We start from the raw sequence: 10606 nt of genomic DNA on the forward strand, positions 1-10606 counted from the left end.
GAGGCTGTCCCTGCTCGTCTCACGGTCTCCGGCCACCAGGCATCGTCTCCGGAGCCGCCCTGGGCTGCCCCGGCCGTGCCCCGCGCGGGGAGCCCCGGCACCTGCCGGCACCGCGCCGCTCCCCTCAGCGCGAACCGGCAGGCCCGGCGGCGGGCGCCCGCGCGCGCCCTGAGCGCGCTGCCCACCTGTGTGTGGCTACAGCCCGTCCCTGCCGGGTGCGGTCCAGGGGCACGGCCTCATTTTTAAACACAAATTGTGTTTAAATAGCAGCAACGAGCATAAATGCTCTGGCTGTTGGCATATTTGGGCACGCTGATTCCTAGCGCTGTTATCTGGCCCAAGCGACTACTTCCTAATCTAAAGGTGTTGGTAGTGGGAGTCCAGCTACTACCCAGGCCGGTGGTTTTACAAATCTGAGAAAAAGAAGTTTCTGTTTGACAGCTGTTATATGTGTTGGTGCATAAAACGGCAGTGGCTCCCTGTTTCGGCTGTTGATAGGCTGACAGTCATCCTCCTTTTTACATTTCAGTAGCGTCTGACTTAAGCTAATGTTTTGTCATGGGCGCTTCATGCACAAAACCTTGACACCATTCCTGTCTCCTCACAGCTAGGTCACCCAGCTTGAATGCTAAACTCTTTCCATGTTTCACTTGTAATGTGGCGAGCAAGTGAGTGGCTTGACTGAGCACAGCCAAGGTCAGTAAGGTCCCACCATCGCCTGGTTCTTCTGGGTTTCATGCCCAGGACCAGGAATTGCTCTGAGAGTGATCTGCCTGTGAGGTCAGTGCAGCTGCATCTAGAGTGCCCAGTCCAGGAATGCTGGGGTTTGTAACATGATCACGCCCCTCCTCAGTTCCACTCCCACAGAGGTGGGTCCCCACTGCTTGTATCAGTCCTACGTAAATTTAAGGAAGAAAATTTAATTTGAATATATTTTAAAGAAAATCTCAAAGTGGAAATAGAAACATAAGCACAGACATGGGAGAGGATTGGACCCAAGTTTAGGTGACATTCAGTATTAGGTCAGGCCTCAGAGCCTAGGTCTCTGGTGTCCCAGCCCAGCACTTTCGCCTCACTGCCGATGACTCTACACAGATCTGAACACAGGCTCACTCACCTCATTGTATATTGGGGGAACATCGGGATGTGCCTAGTGCTCTACGTCATTAGCAACAAGTAAAGAACTTTTGTCATTGCTGCAGGCAGTATCATCTGTGCTGGTTTTTTTGGGTCTCCATTAAAGATATTTTGTCATTATTAAAAATGAAGGAAGATTATTAATTGTTTCAGTAACCATCCAGTGGCAAATTCGCAGTTCTGCAGGGTATCTCAGGAAAACTAGTTTGAGGATCTGACATCTAGCCCAGTTCTCAGCACATTAACTTTGGGTAAGCTATAGGTGACCCCAGGAAGACTCATAGAATCATTTAAGATCATTGAAACCAACCTTTAACAATATCTATGCATTTTTGCAAGGGCACAGAGGAAAAAACTGATGTATCAGCAATTCTGCTAGATGTTCCTCTGTCTTCCCAGAGCAGCGTCAGTTTTACTGCCTGTTGTAACCAGCATCAGGCTGTGCTGTTAGCTGCAGTGGAAATGATGTCTTTCCAAAGATAGTCATAGGTTTTCACCCTATAAAATCCCTTTAGCCCAAGGAATTGCCCTGCCTTTGACTGTGGGGTTTCCCATAGGGGAGGGACATACAGAGGAATGTGAGGCAGCTTGACATGTGCTACTGGAGCTCAGCTGTGTGTGCTGGAACTGCACTGAGTACATTACAATGCTGCAAACACCCTGTGGTTGTTACCAAACCAGAGGGGAAACCTGCATACTCCTGACTCCGCAGGTAGTGAAATCACCTTGTTATTGAGCATCATTGCTCTGGCACGCCAAAAATTGCCATCAGGATGCGTTCTGTGGGAATGTGGTTGTCAGGAGTGGAAAAGCTGGAGGCTCCCACAGCACTCTGTGAAGACCAAAGCCCGGTGAGCTCTCACCTGCGTTGTAGGGGAAAGCCAGCGGCACGTGCCTCACAGTGAGCACCGAGCATTAACCTGCTCTGCATTTGCTTTGGAGGAAAATGGAAGGGTAGGTTTTCTATCACGTATGTGTGCCACTCTGCTCCGGCTCTGAATGGTGCTTTACAAAATAGATAATGATGTCTCATTGCTCCAGAGAGTTTCCAAACTAAATTAAGAAGAGAATGATGGGAAGACATGACCGTACAATGAGGTGCAGATGCTGGGAATAGGGATAATGAGGGGGGAACAATATGATTATGTCCTTTCAAAGCAAATGCCTCAGGGTAGCTACTTTTGGGGACAGAGTGTAAAAGGGAGATGGGGAAGATGTGACTCAAAGGCAGCATCTGCACAGGGTTCAAGTCTGCTCTCAAGAGCAGATTTATCTGCTGGTGAGCATTTGTTGACTCTCAGATCCCTGCAAAGAGACTGCCTTGACCCATGCTCACAAGCTCTCAAGGCCAAACAGGTCATGTGGATTAGCATGAGGCCATGGTGTCACTCCCAGGGCCTGCAAGGCCTTGGTGGGTCAAGCAACCCACAGCCCAGGCCAGAGGGCTTTAGGATGGCTTGACCATCTAGAAATGAGCATATCTTTAAGCATCTGCTCAAATCTTGTTACTATGGGAAGTTTTAAAACTAATGTGAGAGGAAGAAGTTGAAGAAGATTTTATTTAAAATAACTTCTTTATCCTACCTCCCCAAAAGTGGTCCAATGAAAAAAAAACAGAGAGAAGTGATGGAGGAGGGGATTCCTGATGAGTAACTTCAGATGAGTGAAGAGGGCCTAGGGGAAAGGAAAGGTGTCAGGAGCAGCTGGGATGGTTGTGGGAGGTATGCAGAGAATCAGGATTTTGCATTGTTTAGTTAGGCATGAGGAACCACAGAAGATATTTTGGGAGTATGTGTAGGGGATTTAGTGCTGCGAATGGGGAATGTTTTTTGCAACAAGGCACTGAGCAATGTGTGATGCAGGTTCCAGCTGGAGCTTGGAGAGGATGAGGTTACCCACAGTGAGGAGATGGGTAACAAAGACCTTTTTTTTTAAGGGAACTAAAAAGAAAATTTTCAAGGAGAGTTTAATAATTATGGTTAGATTCTTAAGGGTTGCAAAAGCTATTTTATTGAAATTGGTTATGTTATGCTCATTTATACTGGCTGAAAGTCTCGCTGGTGGCATGGAAAGACCCAGTGCTTTGTGCCAAGGGGTCAAGACGAGATGTAGCCAGTCCAGGATGGCTGGGGAGAGAAGTAGCTCTCATTGCATCACCTGACCAAGCTCTGCTCTGTATTTGTTGGCCTCAGGTCTGGGACCTGGGCCAATGCCAATTGAATTGGTGAGGGCACAGACAAGGTTAATGATAAAGTTAATTTCCCATTGCTGATTGGTGAGGGATCCTCACAACTTGCAACTTTTGTCCATTTGAAATTAACAGAAAAGTGAAGTAGAAGGAGGCATCCTCCTTATTTCCAGCCTGGGTTCCATCACAGTAGGAATATTATACAAAAGTTTCACTCTTTTCACTCATATGTGCTGCACTTCTCCCAGAAGGATGACAATTTTCTTATGCTTAAAAGGGCATTCTAGAAGCAACCTTGGGAAATTGAAAGCTGGTCTCAGTGCAGTTAGTAGTTTATATTTAATCAGTGAAACTTCACTTGCCTCTTTTCCTCTCCTCAATCCCACCTTCTTTTGGCTGGCACCAAGGAGTGGGACACCATGGGCACAAACAGCATGGTCAGAGCTTAAGAACCCCAAAACTAAGGTGACTTTTTAAACTATGCAACCAGAGAAAGCAGAAATTTAATAGAGGAAGAAAGCAGCATCACAAAGCCTGTGTTTTCTCTCTCTACATTAGTCCTTTGGGTTGTGAAGGATGGGGCTGTCTGAAGAACAGCTGCCTTCTTAACCCAGTGTACAAACCAGGAAGCAATACCCTGCCCAGGGATGGCCGCATATTTTGCAACCTGCATCCACAGATTTCATTGCTGGAATTCAAGATGGTTGATTTCTCACCTCTGTGAAACAGGCTACTGACAAAATCAGTCATGCTGGAATTTTTTCTTCAGTGTGTGTAAGCCCCTAGTGTTCACCAAACAGAAGGGAAGAGAGAGGCAAAGATGAGGAAAAGCTGTGGCTGTGCATGCCCTTTGACGTTGCACTCACTCCCCAGTGCCCCGACGTGCTGCCACCCGTGGTAACAGGACTCACACGCTCCGCACATTGGACTTGCTAATGCAGATCTTGGGAGAAATCACAGGAACTGGAATATTTGTTTTGCATCTGCTAAAAGGGAAGAAATCCTCCCTCCTGCGCCTGCATGACAACATCTCTTCTTTGCAGTCTGTCCTGTAATATGCAAATATGTAAATGCTTCTCTCTGGCCTGTTCCTCCAAGTGGATAGAAAGATATATGAAAACAACGTAAATCACCAAGAAATACTTTGTCAGCTGGCACCTGATTCTTTCCCAAGTGCCCTGGTGGTCACTCTTCGGCAGCTCTTTGCTGATTCATGAGGACTGCTAAGAGAAAGCATGTGTGACATCTTTTACAGAGTGTAATAAAAGAGGAAAGTGCCCTGTGTGGCTGGAATGGCAGTTCTGTGGTCTGTCTCTGAGATGCTCCATTAGCCTGCTCCTGGCAGTGGTGATACAAAAACTGGAAATCCCCAATTGTACCATTAACATGAACAGATTGAAAAAAAACCCCTGGAATGTAACAGGGAGCAAGGGAGCCTGTGCTTTTTTTTTTCTTCTTTTTTCCCCTCTGCTTGTATGAAAGCTCAGTAGAGGGGAAGGATGGATCTGTTCCCTTGCATATTGCATAGGCTGCACAAAAATGCTCTGCTTTTATTTGGGTTCCCCTATATTTTTTTAGATCTAGATTTGCTTCTTAAACTGAAACCTTTGGGTCTTTCTCTGGCTGTATTTTTGGCTCCACCGTCTGCTATTTGCGATTGATCAGACTATTAATCATGGCCTCTCACCTGTTTATTTTAAAAGAGTGACTGCTGACACTTCTGCCAGACCTAGGGAAAGGTCTTTCCTTCACCATAAATAATAATGGCCTGATAAAAAAAAGTCCTTCCTTGCAGAAAGATGGATTAAGTTCTTATTTTGAAATGCAGTCTGAATGGTCCTGATGTACTGAAATGTTACAGCTAATATAAGCAGACGAGTCAATTTACAGCTTTCATACTACATTTTAAGAAACAAAACAAGCAGACAAGACAACACAATAAATTTGCTTCTTGTCCCAGTCTGGTAGATGTTAATTGAATGCAGTTGTATTAGATAACTGGATGATGCAGCTTTCTAAAAAAATAGGAAATGCACAAATTTTATCAAGAACATGAGTTTGTCTAAAGCAGAGGACAGACTTAAACCATATATCCTTTGGGAAAAATGTCTGTGAGCCAATGAAGAAGCATAGCTGTGTATGTGTTACCCTGGGTGCACAATACAAAGTTCTTATTAGAATAACCCTGAATATTCTGATATTGGAATGCTACTAGAAAAGGAATTATAGTATTCAGTGTCCAAGGGACCAAAACAGAAAAGAGGTTTCATTTGTGGATAAATTATTTTAAGAAAATAGGAATTTCTAATTTAACCATAACAGTTAAGTGTATAAAATGTATGACTTCTCTACTTTAAAGGTAAAGCACTGCTTTAAGAGACAAGTTTTAGTATAAAACAAAACATTAGCTGTGAGTTTAGTAAATATGTCTGGACATACTGGGATTTTGGCAGAGTGTAACTCCTAGAATAGTGTGAATGTTGTTTCTCTTTTGTTTATATGCCTTCATACAACAATGGGCGAAAGAAGTAGGTTGCAAGTGAAAGCAGAAGAAAACACATGGAGCTATTAAAATAGGTTAGCATCTGATTTCAGATTTAGGAATGAATACATACACGTGCACACATGTATGCACATATATATGCGAAGGCACATGTATACACTGTATATATGGAATATATATAAATGCTTCTTTATATCTATATAATGTATGTTTACATAGGCTTAAATAAAAGCAGGAGATGTTTAAGTTGGATACTAAAAAAGCTCTTTAATGGTGACACCTTTCTAACACTAATGTGGAGCAGCAGGGTCACCTGGGAAAGGTGCAGGCTTTCCAGTACTGGCGGATTTTAAAAGCAAGCTGGATAAATGTATAAGGTGTGACTTAAGTATTGCTAATCCCACTTTGGTGTAGAAGAAGGAACTAGGTATCTTTGAGGACTCTCTCAGCCAGCACTATTTTCTGTGACTCAAAGATATGGCCTAAGAATAGGTTAGGTGTCACACTTCCACATCTGTTTACATATATATATATATATACACAGGTATATACTTCATCTTATACTGGTGAAGTATAAGAAAAATAGCCTGTGATTTGCAGATGCAAAAAACCTTCTTACTGAGAACAGTGAACAGCTCCTACCTAGCTCACCTACTTTCTCTTTCAAGAGAAAATGTGGGTTTGATGAAGTCCCTGGCAGAGTAGTCAAGCTGTGTAGATGGGGCTGATCAACCTATTTCTCCCCTGCTTTACTTCTTCGTAGTCAGACTTACATCCCCTTTACAGCCTTTGGCTAGGCTTTGTGTCTCTAAAGTTGTTAGTAAAAACAATTATCTAAATGTATATTACAGATGTACAGCTTTGGGACAGCACACTGACTCAGAATTTTCTTCATACTGCTCTGTCACATTCTTCCACCTGCATCTAGATTGCATATTGAGTCATATTGACAGTGTTGTTGGCTATAAAGTAAGAGACCTTCACTAAAGGACATTTTAAAAAACCCTATAATTTTTCTTCAGTCCTTCAGTATGTCTTTATGGACTGGTATCAGACTGAGTAGATTTTAGACAATATCACAGGGGTTTTGCATCATTTATAGGCTGCAGCACAGATGACAGACCAAGGACTGAAAACTGCAGGAATCAGGTTCTACAACTGCTGTGTTGCTGTAAGGAATTCACTTTTATTCTCTCCTTGCCTCAGTTTCCCTATCTTTAAAACTAGGATGATAAAAAAAACCCCTGCCTTTTACAGGGAGTGGAATGACCATGATCAACAATATAACAGCATTTAGGAAATACAGTATGATAAACCAGTGCAGAGTTTTATTCAGACCAGAGAACCTTTACTGTAAGATCATTCTTAACATTATACTTTGTTACGTTTTATCAATTGTTTTTAAATGTTGACGTGAGCCAAGTAATATAATGAATCATAAAGGAGAAGTGAGTTTTACCTACTCTTTAACCAGCCCATTTTCAACTTCCCACAAATATGGATCCCAGATAGCCATTGTTACAGCCCTGCACTCGTGCTTTCTCAACAAATACCAGAAAATTGCACCAGGGATGTGTTTGTCAGCAGTTTGGATGTACCTCTGTACTGCTGTACCTTGAGCTGCTACTGTCCTTTCTGTCTGTCACAAACATATCTTTCCCCTGCATTGCTGTAAATACCCATGAATAAAGCCAGGAACTGGCTATAATCAGGAGAAAATAAAAGAGGAGCTTCTTGGGACCTTTAAGAAGCAAAACAGCAAACAAAACAAAACAGCCAGATTATTATAAAGCAAGGGGTTTGCCATTCATACACCCCTTACGTTAACACGTGTTCACTGAAAATGTACCACAACCATATTTAAATAGCTCCTAAAATGTCTCGTTACTTGCTTACCCCACACTGCTATTTAAAGAATATGCAGGACAGTAGGAGAAGGTTTCTCTGAGTACTGTATTTAGGGTAAGACCACAGTCTGCCTGTTTTTATTTTTAAGTACTAAAAGTCTCTCATGACAAAGCATGGAATGTACAGTGCTGGAAGAAACCCACATCAGTAAGTCACAGGTGTACCTTTTATGAGCAGGTGAAATGCATACAGCCTTTGAGAGAGGTCAGTTATTCTCAAGGCATACATTTTCAGTTCAGAACCATCAGATAATTAAGCAGATGTGTATTCAAAATAAGAAAACATCAGATACCTTTTTCTCTTACATGCTTTTCATAGGACTGGCTTGATTTTCCGATTGTTCCTGATGTTTCTGAGATAAAAAGAGAAGCAGGGAATTATCCTACTGTATGATGTACATTTGATCTTTATAGGGTTTTTGGGTTTGCTTTCTATGAAAGCTGCATTCCAAGCAGTGCTTTCTGCTCATGAATACAGAATTACATTACTGTAAATGTTACATGTTGCTTTACATTTTAATCGAGGAGCTGGTGTTCTACCCGGGTAAGTGCCCATCAGCATTAGATGACACACAATTAAAGCAGAGTGTCTAAACCTAATTTTCTCAGGCAAATGTTTAAAATCACATCTGTGCCTATTTTTGGATCAAAACCCCTTATCAAGCTGTACACTGGCTTTTCTTGCAAATCCGAATGTGCAGACCATGGCAGTATGAATCATCAGCCTGCCTCTGATCAGAATTCAGGGTATATTCTGGTTTGTGTAAAATACTAATTGAGTTTGGCTTTGCACCTGAAGGCACATGCTTTTTTTTGACTGCATGGGAATATCATACAAGGAAAGCCTGTTCTATATTTCAATGAAATTTACTGTACATTTGAGGAAATCATTAAGAGTAATTTTTTCCCCTCAAGGTTGCTGCAAGCTTACATTTTGGTTCATGGGAGATGAATGTTATTCCTAAAACTAAAATCAGTATGTCATTATTCTGTAAAACCTATGTCAGAATAGTACTTAGAGCCTTCTCTTGCTGTTTTCCTGTAAAATTCTTCCAAAATTTGGTAAATCAAAATAATCTCCAAAGTCACTATTTGCACATGCTTAGCAGATGGTTCCTAAGAGATGGCTGCTTAAACAGCACTGTATTTAGCATGCTCAGTTTGGGGCTTTGTAATTGCTTTTTTTGGAAGCCAGGGGCTGCTCTGGTCCCTGGCAATTCTGCTAAGTTCAGGGAGATTGTTTTCCTGTTTGTTTTTTTTTTTTTTTAATGCATCCTTCTCTGATATGATGGAAGGTGGATTAGCCTGACTGAAATAGAGAGGAAGAGAGGTGGATGAAGATACAGAAATCTTAGGCAGCTGATGGAGAATAATGGTGTAGAGGGGAACTGGAACCAGCGGGTAGGATATAACAGTGAGAGGATGAATCCTGGTCTTGAGGAAGATATTACTTACAGGAGTGGAAAATGAACAGGGAGAAGTGTCTTTCTCCATCACCATACGTCACCCCTCTTTGTATTTCTGTGTCGCTTCTGTTGCCAGAGAAGAGTAGTGACAATCACAGTAAAGATAGTGTTTTATTCTCCCTTGAAAAGTTTCCTTCTTGGCTTGTGAGGTCAAAGTCTGTATATTAAGGCTTCAGATCTGTCAGTGGGTCCTCTGAGACAATAATGCATTCAGGAACTCACGTGGGGGATGGGAAGCCATTTGCTTTAGAGACATCTGCCCCCCCTCCCCCACTTCTCCCCCAGCCCCATTTCCAGAATTTATATACAGGTATGTATTAAAGAGCATTCATGTTGCAGAGTCAGGCACTGAAATGTTCAGAAACACCTAATTTCAGGTGCCAAAATATTAATTTGGCCTCAGTGTGAACATACATTTTACTTACATGCTGACACATTAGCTTTTTTTAGGATTAAGCCATTCCTTTTTAGGTGTCCAGGATCAATTAAGGAAGGAGTCAGAGTTGCATATGGAATGAGTCTGTTCCCTGGAGGCCAGACCCTGCGTCATTTGCTGTAGGTGCTGGAATGTAGCTGTGACTGGAACGAGAGAAAAGACCATTTAAAGGAAAGACTGATGAGTTACGTAGCTGTACACCTTCTTGCACATCAGACTTTGTCCTTGCCTCTTATTGCTATGTCTGACTGCCTGAGGACTCTGGTATTTGAGAGCTGGGAAACATGGTTTTGTCTGGGTAAAAGTATGGGAGGAAAGGGCTTGAGTGGAGAACAGCTGCAGTAAGGTGGGTGAACTCAACTTTGGCTTCTGAAATTTGTTATCTGTCTTCTTGTCAGGGCTGGGAGATCCTCTGAGCAAAAGAGAAAATCAAGATAAGTGACACTAATCCCTGGGTCACTGATCTGTAGCCAGAGGTCCAGGTGGCATGGAATGGCCTGGACAAAGGTGAAACTGGCTGCAGCTTGATAGAGGAAAGGGAGTACAAATATGAAGAGTGGCCGGGCTTTGGCATGATCAAACTCACAGATGTGAGAAAAAAGGTAATGAAAAAGGGACACCTTCGCTAAGGTGGAGTTCAGAGTCGAGAGTGACTGCTAAGCTCCAGCGTCTCTTGGTAAAGCTTTATAATTTTTTCCCATTTCCCGTTGCTGAGTCTCTGCTGCTTTCAGCGTTCTTTGGGGATGCCACCAGCCCGCTGATGCATCAGCCACAGACTGTAAACAGAGGATTACCTGGGGAAAAAAAAAGAGTCGATTAGTTCTTGCAAGGAAAACAGCGCCTTCCATTCACACTGACTGCGGTGTTGTGGGGGTCCCCTTGCCTGCAGTTCTTGGAAAGAGCCTCCCAAAGGGCTCGCTGGCTCTCTGGGGCCGCGCTCGGCCAAATCCTGGCCGTGTGGCGGGGCCA

General features: G+C 43.0%; 1 long non-coding RNA gene across 2 annotated transcripts; it reads right to left on the reverse strand.

Moving 5' to 3' along the window:
* Window positions 1–6: 6 nt before the first annotated feature.
* On the reverse strand, window positions 7–10428 carry LOC108445247. 2 transcript variants are annotated; one of them, XR_001860023.1, is made up of 3 exons: window positions 10258–10428; window positions 8029–9780; window positions 7–4374 (listed from the first exon to the last, which is right to left on the reverse strand). It is a non-coding gene; the product is annotated as an uncharacterized LOC108445247 (long non-coding RNA). The 2 variants fall into 2 exon arrangements; XR_001860022.1 differs by lacking the exon at window positions 7–4374 and having other exon boundaries at window positions 7763–9780.
* Window positions 10429–10606: the final 178 nt, after the last annotated feature.

Source organism: Corvus brachyrhynchos, unplaced genomic scaffold (genome assembly GCF_000691975.1).
Source record: "Corvus brachyrhynchos isolate BGI_N302 unplaced genomic scaffold, ASM69197v1 scaffold11, whole genome shotgun sequence".
Taxonomy (NCBI): domain Eukaryota; kingdom Metazoa; phylum Chordata; class Aves; order Passeriformes; family Corvidae; genus Corvus; species Corvus brachyrhynchos.